The sequence below is a fragment of the Oncorhynchus keta genome, chromosome 32, assembly GCF_023373465.1.
Source record: "Oncorhynchus keta strain PuntledgeMale-10-30-2019 chromosome 32, Oket_V2, whole genome shotgun sequence".
Lineage (NCBI taxonomy): Eukaryota > Metazoa > Chordata > Actinopteri > Salmoniformes > Salmonidae > Oncorhynchus > Oncorhynchus keta.
This window is the reverse complement of record NC_068452.1, coordinates 12570900-12589242: the sequence shown is the minus strand read 5'-3', so window position 1 is coordinate 12589242 and position 18343 is coordinate 12570900. Positions and strand designations below refer to the sequence as shown.

The following is an 18343-nucleotide window of genomic DNA, read 5'->3' as shown; positions in this document are numbered from 1 at the left end:
AAGTGTAGGAAGCGTGTAAGGGATGTTACGTAAGTCGCTTTGGATAAAAGCGTCTGCTAAATGGCATATATATACGTAGGGACGTTTGATTCCGGGACTACGAGGTATGCGTCCAAATCGCTAAGCAGTATACTTCAAAGCAGTGTGATGATGCCTGTATCACTGTATCAGCAGCACGTCTGATGCTTCATTACATCGAATAACCACCTGATTGGTTTGGTTTTGGGCTGGTTCGCCTCGTTTCGTTTTAAAATCTTTGTCTGAAAATAAAATATGATCCTCAACTGCGCTTCCCCTCCAGTCAGCAGACGGCGATGTGCGTCTTTCAGGCGACGCTTCCAGCGTGACGTATAATCTAGTGGACGGTTCTTCAGAAACAGCTCGTCAACCATCTTGGTAGCTTGCTCGCCAACATAGCCGAAAGATTCAAGCTATTTATACGCTTTCGGTATATATTAGCTACTGTGTTTTAGACACACTTCTGTCGTATCTACTTGTTAACCTATTTAATATTACGTTATTTTGTGATAGTCAGCTATAGTATCTGGCTGGTTTAGTTAGCACTAGCCTAGTCGCTAATGATAGCTAGCTAACATCCCCGACCATGAGTTCACTAAACTACTCCCCTCCTGTTAAAGAAGAGGAGGTCTGCTGGACGGAGAAAGTGTCTGTGGCAGAACATTTTTGTGAAAGAGGAGGAGGAGTATGTTACAGTAAAACAAGTAGAAGGTGAGGCTGTTACAGTGAAAGAAGAAGAGAAAGACGTTTCAGTGAAAGAAGAGGAGTGAAAGAAGAGGAAAACGCGTTCAGAGTGAAGGAGGAGGATTGCAGTTTTTGGTGTGAAAGAGGAAGAGGGGGAGATTACTGTCACATTGGAGGAAGAAGAGGAGGTTGGAGATCTGTAACACCAGTAAGTAGCGTCTCTGCAGTCGTTGAACCAATATGCAGTAAAGGGGTTCTACACTTTAATGTTGTTCTGTAGGAATGGCTGAAGCTACACTGTAACATGTAGAACATCAAGAGTGGACTATCAACAAAACCTTAACAATTGATCAAATGCATCCAATGACAATGCCTGTAATACTGTAGTCCTCAATATCTCCTATTAGATTAGCCCAAGATGTAGTGTTAGAGGGGCCATCAGCAGTTGGTACATCCATTTAGGGACGTATACATTAATGAAATGTACCCATTGATTCTTGAAGAAATCACTTATAAATGCATCATGAGCTTAGTTCAACTGTCGTACCCCATCAGAACCCAAAATATAAGCTTTTTTTACTCCAATGTTTATCAGTAAATGTAAACAAACACTGTATATCCTCAACATGATTAATTGATTTAATTGAGTCTCAGGAATTTCTAAAAAATGTTCATGTAATTCTTATAAAAAAATCTAATTTAGAATAAGTAACGTAACAAAATGTATAAAAAGGGAAGCGGTCTGAACTTAATAAATGCACTAGGGCCCCAACTAAAAACAATCATGGGTCAACCAAGAATGGTCTTTTCTTTCTACCAACCGATGGGTAGAAATGTTATAACGTGTATTTTTCCATATATAGACACACCCCATGTGTTTTAATTAAATCAACTATATGTACTGAACTGGTCTGATGCTTTAAGCACACTGTTTGATTAAATAATTAAGGCACACATGACTCGAGCCAGAGCTCAAGATAGCCTAACCATCAGAAAACAACTCTTCCTCCCGCTGCTGCTGGCCTTCGTAAATTCTGATGTTATGCTTCTAATGTTTCTGTTAATAGACTACACCAGCAGTCGTCAACCTCTTCCATTCCATCCACCCTTTGGGTTCCTTTTGGCAAACTCCAAGCAGGCTGTCATGTGTCTTTTTCTGAAGAGTGGCTTCCGTCTGGCCACTCTACCATAAAGGCCTGATTGTTGGAGTGCTGCAGAGATGGTTATCCTTCTGAAAAGTTTTCCCGTCTCCACAGAGGAACTCTGGAGCTCTGTCAGAGTGACCATCAGGTTTTTGGTCACCTCCCTGACCAAGGCCCTTCTCCTCCAATCCCTCAGTTTGGCCGGGTGACCAGCTCTAGGAAGCGTATTCCATTTAAATATGATGGAGGTCACTGTGTTCTTGGGGACCTTCAATGCTGCAGAATTGTTTTGGTACCCTTCCCCAGATCTGTGCCTCAACATAATCCTGTCTTGGAGCTCTACGGACAATTTCTTCGACCTCATTTCTTGTTTTTTTCTCTTGACATGCACTGTCAACTGTTGGACGTTATATTGACAGGAGTGTGCCTTCCAAATCATATCCAATCAACTGAATTTACCACAGGTGGACTCTGAACAAGTTGTAGATACATCTCAAGGATGATTAATGGAAACAAGATGCACCTGAAAGCAATTTCGAGTCTCATAGCAAAGGGTCTGAATACTTATGTAAATAAGGTATTTCTGTTTATTATCTGTTGTCATTATGGGCTATTGATGACACCCCTCTGAAACAAGATAGCCTAACCATCAGAAAAACCTCTTCCTTAGCCTACTCCTCCCGCTGTTGCTGGCCTTTTGTTTTTTTGTTTTTTTTTCTGGAGGGTGGATCAGCTTAATATTGCGGAAAGAATGTTGCTTCCAATGTAATTGTCTGCATCATTTCCAATCCCCCATATTTTTGGGGTCAATATATTTATCCATACGCGCATGCATATATATATATATATAGACACATACCTGTATAGACATACATACTTTTAAAAATAATATACCTTTATTATATTTCCCCGTAAACCCTTCCGCCGATCCCCCAATTGGAGTAAACTAATCAACACTTCTGCTTCTACCTTCAATCCATGCATCTTATACACACTCTACAGACACAGTCTGTCTACTTTACAATAGTTCTTTCTTGTTTATTCTTAGTCCTTCCTCTATTTCTGATGTCCATCCAGTTTGATTTCTATTTGTAACTATGCTATTTCACAAAAGCTCCGAACCTATATACATTCTACAGATCCCTTATGCCATTGTTTATCAGCTGCTGCTGGCCTTTGTAAATTCTGATGTTATGCTCCTATAGTTTCTGGTATTAGATTATACCAGCAGTCGTTATGCTCCTATAGCTTCTGGTAATAGGCTACACCAGCAGTCGTTATGCTCCTATAGTTTCTGGTAATCGACTACACCAGCAGTCGTTATGCTCCTATAGTTTCTGTTAATAGGCTACACCAGCAGTCGTTACGCTCCTATAGTTTCTGGTAATTGGCTACACCACCTTGCACTCCTCCACCTTCCATTTGAGGATGCCCCGCAGATGCTCAATAGGGTTTAGGTCTGGAGACATGCTTGGCCAGTCCATCACCTTTACCCTCAGCTTCTTTAGCAAGGCAGTTGTCGTCTTGGAGGTGTATTTGGGGTGGTTATCATGTTGGAATACTGCCCTGCGGGGATCATGCTCTGCTTCAGTATGTCACAGTACATTTTGGCATTCATGGTTCCCTCAATGAACTGTAGCTCCCAAGTCCCGGCAGCACTCATGCAGCCCCAGACCATGACACTCCCACCACCATGCTTGACTGTAGGCAAGACACACTTGTCTTTGTACTCCTCACCTGGTTGCTGCCACACGCGCTTGACACCATCTGAACCAAATAAGTTTATCTTGGTCTCGTCAGACCACAGGACATGGTTCCAGTAATCCATGACTAACTGCTTGTCTTCAGCAAACAGTTTGCGTGCTTTCTTGTGCATCATCTTTAGAAGAGGCTTCCTTCTGGGACGACAGCCATGCAGACCAATTTGATGCAGTGTACGGCGTATGGTCTGAGCACTGACAGGCTGACCCCCCCCCCTTAAACCTCAGCAGCAATGCTCACTCATTCGTCTATTTCCCTAAGACAACCTCTGGATATGACGCTGAGCATGTGCACTCAACTTCTTTGGTCGACCATGGCGAGGCCTGTTCTGAGTGGAACCTGTCCAGTTAAACCGCTGTATAGTCTTGGCCACCGTGCTGCAGCTCAGTTTCAGGGTCTTGGCAATCTTCTTATAGCCCAGGCCATCTTTATGTAGAGCAAAAATGATTTTTTTCGGATCCTCAGAGTCCTTTGCCATGAGGTGCCATGTTGAACTTCCAGTGACCAGTCAGTATGAAGGAATGTGAGAGCGATGACACTAAATTTAACACACCTGCTCCCCATTCACACCTGAGACCTTGTAACACTAACGAGTCACATGACACTGGGGAGGGAAAATGGCTAATTGGACCCAATTTGGACATTTTCACTTAGGGGTGTACTCACTTTTGTTGCCAGCGGTTTAGACATTAATGGCTATGTGTTGAGTTATTTTGAGGAGACAGCAAATTTACACTGTTATACAAGTTGTACACTCAATACTTTACATTGTAGCAAAGTGTCATTTCTTCAGTGTTGATATACTCAAATATTTACAAAAATGTGAGGGGTGTACTCACTTTTGTGATATACTGTAGCCCTTTGTACATCAGCTGATATCTCAAAGTGCTTTACAGAAACCCAGCCTAAAACCCCAAACCGCAAGCAATGCAGGTGTAGAAGCACGGTGGCTAGGAAAAACTCCCTGGAAAGGCCAAAACCTAGGAAGAAACCTAGAGAGGAACCAGGCTATGAGGAGTGGCCAGTCCTCTTCTGGCTGTGCCGGGTGGAGATTATAACAGAACATGGCCAAGATGTTCAAATGTTCAGCATGGTCAAATAATAATAATCACTGTAGTTCTCGAGGCTGCAGCAAGTCAGCACCTCAGGAGTAAATGTCAGTTGGCTTTTCATAGCCGATCATTAAGAGTATCTCTACCACTCCTGCTGTCTCTAGAGAGTTGAAAACAGCAGGTCTGGGACAGGTCAGGATTCCATAGCCGCAGGGAGAACATTTGAAACTGGAGCAGCAGCACAGCCAGGTGGACTGGGGACAGCAATGTTGTACCTAGTTTCCCTCCTTCAGGGAACAGTAGTTAGAGTCATAACGTTACGCTTGTCATATGATGAACTTCAACTTAAATTCTTGATCTTGCTGTTGGACAGTTTTTTTGTATTCTGAAATGCACTCGGCCTACGTATTATTTAGTGGCTCATGTTACGCTGTGAAAACAGTTTTTGGGGGCACAGACATACAAAATCATTTCAGAGTGCTACATTCAATGGTTTTTAACTGAGTCATCTTGTAATCCAAGATGGCGTAGCAGTAAGACGTGTTTGTTGTTGTACATTTTTTTTGTCTTTTTTTGTATATATTGCAGGGTAGCCTAGTGGTTAGAGCGTTGGACTAGTAACCGGAAGGTTGCAAGTTCAAACCCCCGAGCTGACAAGGTACAAATCTGTCGTTCTGCCCCTGAACAGGCAGTTAACCCACTGTTCCTAGGCCGTCATTGAAAATAAGAATTTGTTCTTAACTGACTTGCCTGTTTAAATAAAGTTAAAATTAAAATATATTTCAATCTCTTTATCCATTTTTAAATTAAATATATCATCCGGCAACACGCCTCACCCAATGTGATATGGATCTGCTATTTTTTAGACCTTATAGCTAGAACCTCCATCAGAAGCTAACTAGCGAATTAGCTACTAGCTATTAGTCATTGTTAGCCACTGCTAGCGGCCTTTACCTTTTCTAGCTCAGACACCAGCCTCTTTTAGCCTGGATAATATCTGCCAGTCTGCACAGCGCGATATCAACCCTGAACATATCGGTCTGTTTTTCTCCACTACATCACCGTATTCCTGCCGCAAGCTCCTGACCATTATACCAGATAATCGCAGCTAGCTAGCTGCTACCGAGTGGCCCAACCCCGAAACTAGCCTTGAGCCAGGCCCATCTCCCGGCCTGCTCAGTGGACTCGGCTACACAGCTGATGCTTCCCGGACTCTTCACTAACTTGTCTAGAAGCCACGACATCACCGGATTTCTGCCTTAAGCTCTGGACCTTTGCACCGGATACACTGGAGTGGCTATAGTGGCTAACCGCCTTGTCCCGATGCCAGCACCAGTTAGCCTCGAGTCAGGTGCGCCTCCTGGCTAGCAAACAAAATTACTCCAGCTACAATACCTATTTTGCCAAATGGCCTGGACCCTCTGTCAACACGGAGGCCCGCCGATGAATCGCGACTGGTCTGCCGACGTAATTCCGTCCGATGTGCCCTCAACCGGCCTTTGCAGGACGTCGGTGACGCCCTTGTCCCGAAGCTAGCACCAGTTAGCCTTGAGTCAGGTGCATCTCCCGGCTAGCATAGTAATGACTACCTAACGGCTTTCCTGGTTCATACAGTTCATGTCGGAAGTTTACATACACTTAGGTTGGAGTCATTAAAACTCGTTTTTCAACCACTCCACAAATTTCTTGTTAACAAACTATAGTTTTGGCAAGTTGGTTAGGACAGGTTCTTTGTGCATGACACAAGTCATTTTTCCAACAATTGTTTACAGACAGATTATTTCACTTATAATTCACGGTCAGAAGTTACACTAATTTGACTGTGCCTTTAAACAGGTTGGAAATTTCCAGAAAATTATGCCATGGCTTTTGAAGCTTCTGATAGGCAAATTGACATAATTTGAGTCAATTGGAAGTGTACCTGTGGATGTATTTCAAGGCCTACCTTCAAACTCAGTGTCTCTTTGCTTGCAATTATGGGGAAAATCAAAAGAAATCAGCCAAGACCTCAGATAGTTCATCCTTGGGAGCAATTTCCAAACGCCAGAAGGTACCACGTTCATCTGTACAAACATGCAAGTATAAACACCATGGGACCATGCAGCCGTCATACCGCTCAATCTCTTAGAGATGAATGTACTTTGGTACGAAAAGTGCAAATTAATCCCAGAACAACAGCAAAGGACCTTGTACCTGTTTCCTCCAGCATCTTCACAAAAGTATCGATATCCACAGTAAAATGAGCCCTATATCGACATAACCAGAAAGGCTGCTCAGCAAGCAAGAAGCCACTGCTCTAAAACCGCCATAAAAAACCCAGACTACGGTTTTCAACTGCACATGGCGACAAAAAGAGAAATGGAGAAATGTCCTCTGGTCTGATGAAACAAAAATAGAACTGTTTGGCCATAATGACCATTGTTTTGTTTGGAGGGGAAAGGGGTAGGCTTGCAAGCCGAATTGCACCATCCCAACGGTGAAGCACGGGAGTGGCAGCATCATGTTGTAGGGGTTCTTTGCTGCAGGAGGGACTGGTGCACTTCACAAAATAGAAGGCATCACGAGGAGGGAAATTGTGGATATATTGAAGCAACATCTCAAGACATCAGTCAGGAAGTTGAAGCTTGGTCACAAATGGGTCTTCCAAATGGACAATGACCCCAAGCATACTTCCAAAGCTGTGGCAAAAGGGATTAAGGACAACAAAGTCAAGGTATTGGAGTGGCCATCACAAAGCCCTGACCTCAATCCTATAGAAAATTTGTGGGCAGAACTGAAAAAGCGTGTGAGAGCAAGGAGGCCTACAAACCTGACTCAGTTACACCAGCTCTGTCAGGAGGAATGGGCACAAATTCACCCAATTTATTGTGGGAAGCTTGTGGAGGCTACCTGAAACGTTTGACCCAAGTTAACTTCTTGACGCAACCAATCCCGTTAGCGGGATCATTTTCATCAACAACCGCTGAATTGCAGAGCGCCACATTCAAAATAAATTACTAAAACTATTTATATTCATGAAATCACAAGTGCAATATAGCAAAACGCAGCTTAGCTTTTTGTTAATCCACGTGTCATGTCAGATTTTGAAAATATGCTTTACAGCGAAAGCAATCCAAGCGTTTGTGTGAGTTTATCAATCACTAGACAAAACATTATCAACACCTAGCATCAAAGTAGCTTGGTCACAAAAATCAGAAAAGCAATCAAATGAATCGCTTACCTTTGATCTTCAGATGTTTTCACTCACGAGACTCCCAGTTACACAAATGTTCCTTTTGTTCCATAAAGATTATTTTTATATCCAAAATACCTCCATTTGTTTGTTGCGTTATGTTCAGAAATCCACAGGCTCGAGCGGTCACGACAACGCAGACGAATAGTATCCGTAATGTCCACAGAAATATGTCAAACGTTTTTTATAATCAATCCTTAGGTTGTTTTTAAAATAAATAATCGATAATATATCAACCGCGACTGTCTCTTTTTCAGAAGGATAGGTAGAGACATTGGCTGCTCCACTCTGTTGCGCACGCAAAACTCATGCGAACACCCAGCTATCCACTGACGCGATATTTATCTTTTTGGCTCATTTTTCAAAATAAAAGCCTAAAACAATGTCTAAAGACTGTTGACACCTTGAGGAAGCGATAGGAAAAGGAATCTGGTTGATATCCCTTTAAATGGAGCGAAGGCAGGTTATGGAACATGGAGCTTTCAAAATAGAAGCCACTTCCTGGTTTGATTTTCCTCAGGTTTTCGCCTGGAATATCAGTTCTGTTATACTCTCAGACAATATTTTGACAGTTTTGGAAACATTAGCGTTTTTTAAATAAAATGAATCACTTACCTTTCATCTTCATCTGGTGGCACTCACAAGAGTCCCTGTTACACAGTAAATGTTTTTTGTTTCGATAAAGACCCTCTTTATACCCAACAACCTCAGTTTAAATTGGCGCATTATGTTCAGTCTCAAACAACATCCGGTGAAATTGCAGAAAGCCAAATCAAATTACAGAAATAATCGTCATAAACATTGATAAAAGATACAAGTGTTATACATCGGCTGTGTCAGATTTCAAAAAGGATTCACGGCGAAAGCATACCATGCGATTTTCTGAGTGCAGCGCTCAGCTATCAAAACATTACCAGCCAAGTGGATGAGTCAACAAAAGTCAGAAATAGCGATAAAATGAATCACTTACCTTGGATGATCTTCATATGGTTGCACTCACAAGACTCCCAGTTACACAACAAATGTTTGTTTTGTTCGATAAGGTCCCTCTTTATATCCAGAAACCTCCATTTTTGTCAGCGCGTTTTGTTCTGGAATTCATTGTCTCAAAATGCGACCACAAGACTCCGACAATAAATCCAAAAACCATCATTACAGTTCATAGAAACATGTCAAACAATGTTTATATTCAATCATCAGCATGTTTTTATCATAAATATTCGATAATATTTCATCCAGACAATTTCTCCGTCATTAGAAAATGAAAAAGAAAAAGTGCACTGTGTTGGCCACGCGCATTGAACAGGTCTGCTAATTTTCCACTTTCCACTGACTTATGGTGGTGTATCTCTCACATTTTTCAGAATAGAAGCCTGAAACAATGTGAAAGCCTGGCCACATGTACTGACACCTATAGAAAACGTGAACTGGGTAATAAGTCTTTGTATGGTGTATAGGCTTTCAATGGAAAACCCCCCTTTCAAAATAATAGCATTTCCTTGGTGGATTTTTTTATTGTTGTTTTCTATCCAATACTACAATGCATATGCAAATCCTAGCTTCTGGGCATGAGTAACAGGCAGTTTACTTTGGGCACACTTTTCATACAGATGTCACAATACTGCCCCCCTGCACAAGAGAGGTTAAACGCTAGTAAAACTAAATGCATGACCTTCAACCAATCTCTGCCCGCACCCGCCCGCCCGACTAGCATCACTACTCTGGACGGTTCTGACATAGAATATGTGGACAACTACAAATACCTCGGTGTCTGGTTAGACTGTAAACTCTCCTTCCAGACTCACATTAAGCATCTCCAATCCAAAATTACATCTACAATCGGCTTCCCATTTCGCAAACAAAGCATCCTTCACTCATGCTGCCAAACATACCCTCCTACCGATCCTTGACTTCGGCGATGTCATTTACAAAATAGCCTCCAACACTCTACTCAGCAAACTGGATGCAGTCTATCACAGTGCCATCCGTTTTGTCACTAATGCCCCATATGCCACCCACCACTGCGACCTGTATGCTTTTGTCGGCTGGCCCTCGCTACATATTGTTGCCAAACCCACTGGCTCCAGGTCATCAATAAGTCTTTGCTAGGTAAAGTTCTGCCTTAACTCCGCTCACTGGTCAGCAACACCCACCTGTAGCACGCGCTCCAGCAGGTATATCTCACTGGTCATTCCCAAAGCCACCACCTCCTTTGGCCGCCTTTCATTCCAGTTCTCTGCTGCCAATGACTGGAACGAATTGCAAAAATCGCTGAAGTTGGAGACTTTTTCTCCCTCACTAACTTTAAGCATCAGCTATCTGAGCAGTTTACCGATTGCTGCAGCTGTACACAGCCCATCTGTAAATAGCCCATCCAACTACCTACCTCATCCCCATGTTTTTATTTACTTTTTTTGCTCTTTTTTTTTTTTGCACACCAGTATTTCTACTTGCATGTCATCATCTGGACATCTATCACTCCAGTGTTCATTTGCTAAATTGTAATTACTTCTCTACTATGGCCTATTTATTGCCGTGCCTCCTTACTCCATTTGCACACACTGTATAGAGATTTTTCTATTGTTTTATTGACTATACGTTTGTTTATCCCACGGGTAATTCTGTGTTGTTTTTTTTGTCGCACTGCTTTGCTTTATCTTGGCCAGGTCGCAGTTGTAAATGAGAACTTGTTCTCGACTGGCCTACCTGGTTAATAAGGGTGACATTTTTTTTTATAAAAAAAAAAATCTTAACTTCATTGACAACCCCTAAATGGATACTGTCATTAACACGGTTCTTCAATAATTACACATACTTCATAATACTGTAGCAAACATTACATTAAGCAGGACATTCAAACAAGCCTTACAAGTATAATCCAAAGTAGTCTGAAATGTACTCATAAGCAACTTGGAAATGGAGGTTACTTCCCTGAGTTTTCCCACATTCACATTCAGAATACATTGTGGAAAACTAAAATATTTGCTCACCATTTTTGCTCCAGGCAGATATACTACATCCATAACTATCGGTTTCCTCATTAGCAGGGAGGAGTTTCTGCAATCAAATTGTCCTCGTGCCGCAATTTGAGCAAACACAGAAAGGGGCCTATATTGGAGACCAAAAGTCATCTGGCACACTGCTTAGAGTTTCAACAACATGAATAACTTATTTCTAGCCTACAATCATCGATGTTACTACTAATGTGAAAACAAGACAAAATCTGACTTCTTGCTCATTTTAAGACAATTGTCAAATAGCTAACATTCATTACAGACGGCAATTGTTGTACAACAGCATGGCTACGCTGTTGGCATCACCTTTATAGTGATTACCGCTGTTGTGGGCCTTAATTCATCTGTCTGACTTTGTTGTTCACACAGGAGAGATACGGGACTATCGTGGATCATCTGGGGAGCCTCAACAACCTCATGATGCTGAAGAGGCAGAGAAGAGTACCTCCAAATCAGAACACCTCAATAAACACCTGCAAGAGATCCACAGGGAAGAGAACTCACTGCTGCTCTGACTGTGGGAAGAAATTCACCTCATCAGGCATTAAAATTCATCAGAGAACACACACAGGAGAGAAATCTTATGTGGGTTTCCCAATGTGGGAAGAGTTTTGGTCAATCTTGCCAGCTGACATTACACCAGAGAACACACACCACACAGGAGAGAAATCTTATGTGGGTTTCCCAATGTGGGAAGAGATTTGGTCAATCTGGCCATTTTACTCAACACCAGAGAATACACACAGGAGAGACATCTTATAGCTGTGATCAGTGTGACAAGAGATACTCTGATAAAAGATCTCTGATTAATCATCAGAAAATACATACATGAAGGAGTTATTTCGTGATAATGAAAAAATGTCACAATGTATAATGTTTTTAACATTGTAGAAGGAGTATTTTAATGATGTCACAATGTAGAAGCCTAAACGTTTGTCCCCTGTTCTATTGATTTCAGCATGATATGGATATTAGCCTCGGGAAATCCAGGCTCTGAAATGGAAGAGTACTATTTATGTGATTGAACAAAAAGTGACGAACAAAAAAAGAGTTGTGTTACACTTACCATGTTGGTGACCCACTTGAATCAAAATCCAACACTTCAAAATGTTTCTGGCCGTTTTCTCCTAATTGTCCTCTAACCAGTGATGTACACATTATTCCCAGATTCTGTGTGGTTTTTGAGCTGTTAGTTTTAACAGGACGTGCAACTTCATCTCCCTCCTCTCGCACAACTGATTTATCAGTATCACTCCAAAATATAACTGACTGTCTTCTGCAGGTTGTCCTCTAACCAGTGAGGTGAAAGATATCTCCCATTTCCATGTGTTTTTTTAGTTGTGTTAGTTTCAACATCACGTACAACCTGATTTCCCCCCCTAATCGATATCAGTGATTTATTGCTTCTTGTCAAAACAACAGCGTTTCTGGTGCTTGTGCTGTTTATAAGGTGCTTGTTTAACAAATACAAGTAATATGATTATTGTGGCAGATGTTTGTATGTATAGCACATTTTATGTTTAGTTGTTCAATATATCACAAACTGTTTCTGTATATTGGTTATTGATTTGGACACGTTAAAACTGTGTTCTGGCATTGGGGCTATCCCACCTAGCAAAATGTCATTGAAAAGAAGACTATGCCCGACATCCAATATTCTTTCAGTTGTAGTTGTAAAAGTGTATTTTCGGGTCTTTTTAAAAATTACTTCAAAACAACTTAATTTCAACGCACTTTCAGGTAGCCTAGTGGTTAGAGCGTTGGGTCAGAAACCGAAAGGTTGCTGGATCGAATCCCCTAGCTGACAAGGTAACAATATGTAGTTTTACCCCCGAGCAAGTCAGTTAACCCACTGTTCCCCGGGTCGGTCGTCATTGTGAATAAGAATTTGTTCTTAGCTGACTTTCCTAGTTAAATAAAGGTAAAGAAATTATATATAATATATATATATTATATTATATTAATATATATATATATACACAGTGCCTTGCGAAAGTATTCGGCCCCCTTGAACTTTGCGACCTTTTGCCACATTTCAGGCTTCAAACATAAAGATATAAAACTGTATTTTTTTGGATATCAAAGTCCAGACCTGAATCCAATCGAGAATCTGTGGAAAGAACTGAAAACTTCTGTTCACAAATGCTCTCCATCCAACCTCACTGAGCTCGAGCTGTTTTGCAAGGAGGAATGGGGGAAAATGTCAGTCTCTCGATGTGCAAAACTGATAGAGACATACCCCAAGCGACTTACAGCTGTAATCGCAGCAAAAGGTGGCGCTACAAAGTATTAACTTAAGGGGGCTGAATAATTTTGCACGCCCAATTTTTCAGTTTTTGATTTGTTAAAAAAGTTTGAAATATCCAATAAATGTCGTTCCACTTTATGATTGTGTCCCACTTGTTGTTGATTCTTCACAAAAAAATACAGTTTTATATCTTTATGTTTGAAGCCTGAAATGTGGCAAAAGGTCGCAAAGTTCAAGGGGGCCGAATACTTTCGCAAGGCACTGTATATAGTATATTCTAGAATTCATCTATGATGTCATAATGATAGTTTAACCAGGTTTCTAGGATATATAGTATATTCTAGAATCCATCCATGATGTCATAATGATAGTTTTTAATTTGTTTTAGTTTTGAATTTAGTTTAACCAGGTCTCTAGGCTTTATAGTATATTCTAGAATTCATCCATGATGTCATAATGATAGTTTAACCAGATTGAGGCTATATAGTATATTCTGCAATTGCCGGTGAAGATTTCCTGTGGGGGCACATTGTTAGAGCTTTTAAGTTATTGGATAATTTTCAGCCATTTTTTTCACTTCATTACATTAAAGGCGAAACACCCTAGATTCAATAACATTAATTAATTAGTTTGAAACATTTGTTTTAAACCCTTCTCAAAGTTGGTGCCATGACGGATTTGTAAAAGAAACTGTATATTATTTAACCTTTATTTAACTAGGCAAGTCAGTTAAGAACAAATTCTTATTTACAATGACGGCCTACCCCGGCCAAACCCGGACGATGCTGGGCCAATTGTACGACGCCCTATTGGACTCCCAATCACGGCTGGTTGTGATACAGCCTGGATTTGAACCAGAGTCAGTCAAGCACTGAAATGTAGTGCCTTAGACCGTTATCCCCGGAGTGAGGGGTCTTAGCACGGGTCTGAGCGACCAGTTTTTAATTTAATTTTTAATTTGACCTTTATTTAACTAGGCAAGTCAGTTAATAAAGAACAAATTCTTATTTTCAATGACGGCCTAGGAACAGTGGGTTAACTGCCTGTTCAGGGGCAGAACGACATATTTGTACCTTGTCAGCTCGGGGATTTGAACTCGCTCTAACCACTAGGCTACCCTGCCACCCCAGTGAGCTGCTCCACAAAAACATTACTGTGACAATATTTTGTTTACTACGTCAGCCTTTGCCAAAGTTTTCTTGACTCACACCCTGACTTTTTAAAAGGTATTTCGTGGCAATTAGCTTAGAAACCACATGGCAACTTTAAAGATTCTGAACCTGGTGGCTGCTAAATGCTGCCATGGGATGGTAATGTTTCAAATAGACCTAGCTTGTGTATCACTAGCTATCACCAGAAATACTTTAAGAAATTAGGATATTGGAAACTCCTTTCAATTCATATTAACAGCAGAACTTTTTAGTGATAGGGGGCAGCATTTTCACTTTTGGATGAATTGGTGCCCAAATTGAACGAATACTTTCAATTCAGAGCCTGGATTTTCCCCCTGAGTCTAATAATTGAAATAATTAGAAAAGAGGACAAACATTTAGGGTTCTACATTGTAACATCATTAAAATACTCCTACAACAATGTTAAAACATTCTACATTGTGACATTAATTCATTAATTTCTCCTTCATGTATGTATTTATAAAACATGTTCCGGAGTTCTAAATTGAGCAGCTGCTGAAAAATGAGCTCCTGTATATATTGAGATTTAAATGTTTTTTTAGAGTGAAGTACATCGAAAAAATCAAGAGAAAACTGCAAGACTCAATAGAAGACAAAACAAGGAACAAGCCAAAAAAGACAGGCTTTTGAAAAATTAACTATTTTTCATAAAATTGTACAGTTATCTTAGCTAGCTGAATTGCTAGCAGAATTGTTTACTTGTTGCTAAGCAGTTGCTAGGGACTCTCCTGGAAGAAGCTAGCTAGCTTACAAAGAATAACAACAAAAATATCTAGTTAACAGAAGAAAGGAAGACAAAATAAGGACAAAAGAAGGACAGAAGAAAAAGGAAAAGAAAGAGGACAACAAAGTGAAACAGTCAGCACTTCTATTGCAACTTCGTATTTCGTCGTCCTAACATAGTCTACACTGCTATCTGCCCAGCAGCTAGCCAGCTAGCAAACGTCCACCGTCTACCGAATAGCAGCACTGTAGAAACTATTACACTCAACTGAACGACTTGATTAGTGTAGTGTTAGCTAGCTACATAGTTGTCTTTGCTGTCTTCGTATCCAAGATAATTGTGTAGTTTAGAGCGTGTAGTCTTAGAGTGATTATCTTAATTTACCGAGGTTAGCTAGCCAGCTATTTGTCGTCCTTAACATAGGAGACACTGCTAGCTAGCCAACAGCTAGCCAACGTCTACTGAATAGAACTTCCGCACTCAACAACCCGGTCGCATTCCGCTTCGCTCCACAGGTAGTATCACATTTTCATTTCATTACAGCACAACGGTTTGATTTGTTTGATCGTAGCTAGCTACATAGCTAGCTACATAGCCGTCTGTGTATCAAAGATAATTGTGTAGTCTAGAGCGATTTTCTAGGTTAGCTAGCCAGCTATTGTCGTTCTTTTAACGCAACGTAACGTAATCAACACTGCTAGCTAGCTAGCTAGCCCCCGAATAGCAGCACTGTAGAAACTATTACACTCAACGGAACGACTTGATTAGTGTAGTGTCAACAACGCAGCCACTGCCAGCTAGTCTACAAAGTCAACAACGCAGCCACTGCCAGCTAGCCTACTTCAGCAGTACTGTATCATTTTAATCATTTTAGTCAATAAGATTCTTGCTACGTAAGCTTAACTTTCTGAACATTCGAGACGTGTAGTCCACTTGTCATTCCAATCTCCTTGCATTAGCGTAGCCTCTTCTGTAGCCTGTCAACTATGTGTCTGTCTATCCCTGTTATCTCCTCTCTGCACAGACCATACAAACGCTCCACACCGCGTGGCCGCGGCCTCCCTAATCTGGTGGTCCCAGCGCGCACGACCCACGTGGAGTTCCAGGTCTCCGGTAGCCTCTGGAACTGCCGATCTGCGGCCAACAAGGCAGAGTTCATCTCAGCCTATGCCTCCCTCCAGTCCCTCGACTTCTTGGCACTGACGGAAACATGGATCACCACAGATAACACTGCTACTCCTACTGCTCTCTCTTCGTCCGCCCACGTGTTCTCGCACACCCCGAGAGCTTCTGGTCAGCGGGGTGGTGGCACCGGGATCCTCATCTCTCCCAAGTGGTCATCTCTCTTTCCCTTACCCATCTGTCTATCGCCTCCTTTGAATTTCATGCTGTCACAGTTACCAGCCCTTTCAAGCTTAACATCCTTATCATTTATCGCCCTCCAGGTCCCTCGGAGAGTTCATCAATGAGCTTGATGTCTTGATAAGCTCCTTTCCTAAGGACGGCTCACCTCTCACAGTTCTGGGCGACTTTAACCTCCCCACGTCTACCTTTGACTCATTCCTCTCTGCCTCCTTCTTTCCACTCCTTTCCTCTTTTGACCTCACCCTCTCACCTTCCCCCTACTCACAAGGCAGGCAATACGCTCGACCTCATCTTTACTAGATGCTGTTCTTCCACTAACCTCATTGCAACTCCCTCCAAGTCTCCGACCACTACCTTGTATCCTTTTCCCTCTCGCTCTCATCCAACACTTCCCACACTGCCCCTACTCGGATGGTATCGCGCCGTCCCAACCTTCGCTCTCTCTCCCCGCTACGCTCTCCTCTTCCATCCTATCATCTCTTCCCTCTGCTCAAACCTTCTCCAACCTATCTCCTGATTCTGCCTCCTCAACCCTCCTCTCCTCCCTTTCTGCATCCTTTGACTCTCTATGTCCCCTATCTTCCAGGCCGGCTCGGTCCTCCCCTCCCGCTCCGAGGCTCGACGACTCATTGCGAGCTCACAGAACAGGGCTCCGGGCAGCCGAGCGGAAATGGAGGAAAACCTCCCTGCGGACCTGGCATCCTTTCGCTCCCTCCTCTCTACATTTTCCTCCTCTGTCTCTGCTGCTAAAGCCACTTTCTACCACTCTGAATTCCAAGCATCTGCCTCTAACCCTAGGAAGCTCTTTGCCACCTTCTCCTCCCTCCTGAATCCTCCTCCCCCTCCCCCCCCTCCTCCCTCTCTGCAGATGACTTCGTCAACCATTTTGAAAAGAAGGTCGACGACATCCGATCCTCGTTTGCTAAGTCAAACGACACCGCTGGTTCTGCTCACACTGCCCTACCCGGTGCTCTGACCTCTTTCTCCCTCTCTCTCCAGATGAAATCTCGCGTCTTGTGACGGCCGGCCGCCCAACAACCTGCCCTCTCGACCCTATCCCCTCCTCTCTTCTCCAGACCATTTCCGGAGACCTTCTCCCTTACCTCACCTCGCTCATCAACTCATCCCTGACCGCTGGCTACGTCCCTTCCGTCTTCAAGAGAGCGAGAGTTGCACCCCTTCTGAAAAAACCTACACTCGATCCCTCCGATGTCAACAATTACAGACCAGTATCCCTTCTTTCTTTTCTCTCCAAAACTCTTGAACGTGCCGTCCTTGGCCAGCTCTCCCGCTATCTCTCTCAGAATGACCTTCTTGATCCAAATCAGTCAGGTTTCAAGACTAGTCATTCAACTGAGACTGCTCTTCTCTGTATCACGGAGGCGCTCCGCACCGCTAAAGCTAACTCTCTCCTCTGCTCTCATCCTTCTAGACCTATCGGCTGCCTTCGATACTGTGAACCATCAGATCCTCCTCTCCACCCTCTCCGAGTTGGGCATCTCCGGCGCGGCCCACGCTTGATTGCGTCCTACCTGACAGGTCGCTCCTACCAGGTGGCGTGGCGAGAATCTGTCTCCTCACCACGCGCTCTCACCACTGGTGTCCCCCAGGGCTCTGTTCTAGGCCCTCTCCTATTCTCGCTATACACCAAGTCACTTGGCTCTGTCATAACCTCACATGGTCTCTCCTATCATTGCTATGCAGACGACACACAATTAATCTTCTCCTTTCCTCCTTCTGATGACCAGGTGGTGAATCGCATCTCTGCATGTCTGGCAGACATATCAGTGTGGATGACGGATCACCACCTCAAGCTGAACCTCGGCAAGACGGAGCTGCTCTTCCTCCCGGGGAAGGACTGCCCGTTCCATGATCTCGCCATCACGGTTGACAACTCCATTGTGTCCTCC

General features: G+C 42.7%; 2 protein-coding genes and 1 long non-coding RNA gene across 3 annotated transcripts in view; 1 reads left to right on the top strand and 2 right to left on the bottom strand.

Moving 5' to 3' along the window:
• LOC118365743 (zinc finger protein ZFP2-like) overlaps positions 1 to 18343 on the bottom strand; it is a 426011-nt gene that overhangs the window by 120906 nt on the left and 286762 nt on the right. The gene's annotated exons all lie outside the window — the stretch shown is intronic.
• Positions 1 to 18343, bottom strand: part of LOC127914402 (uncharacterized) — a 267695-nt gene that overhangs the window by 130035 nt on the left and 119317 nt on the right. The gene's annotated exons all lie outside the window — the stretch shown is intronic.
• On the top strand, positions 145 to 12457 carry LOC118373985 (uncharacterized). The gene is made up of 2 exons (XR_004823522.2): positions 145 to 910; positions 11273 to 12457. It is a non-coding gene; the product is annotated as an uncharacterized LOC118373985 (long non-coding RNA).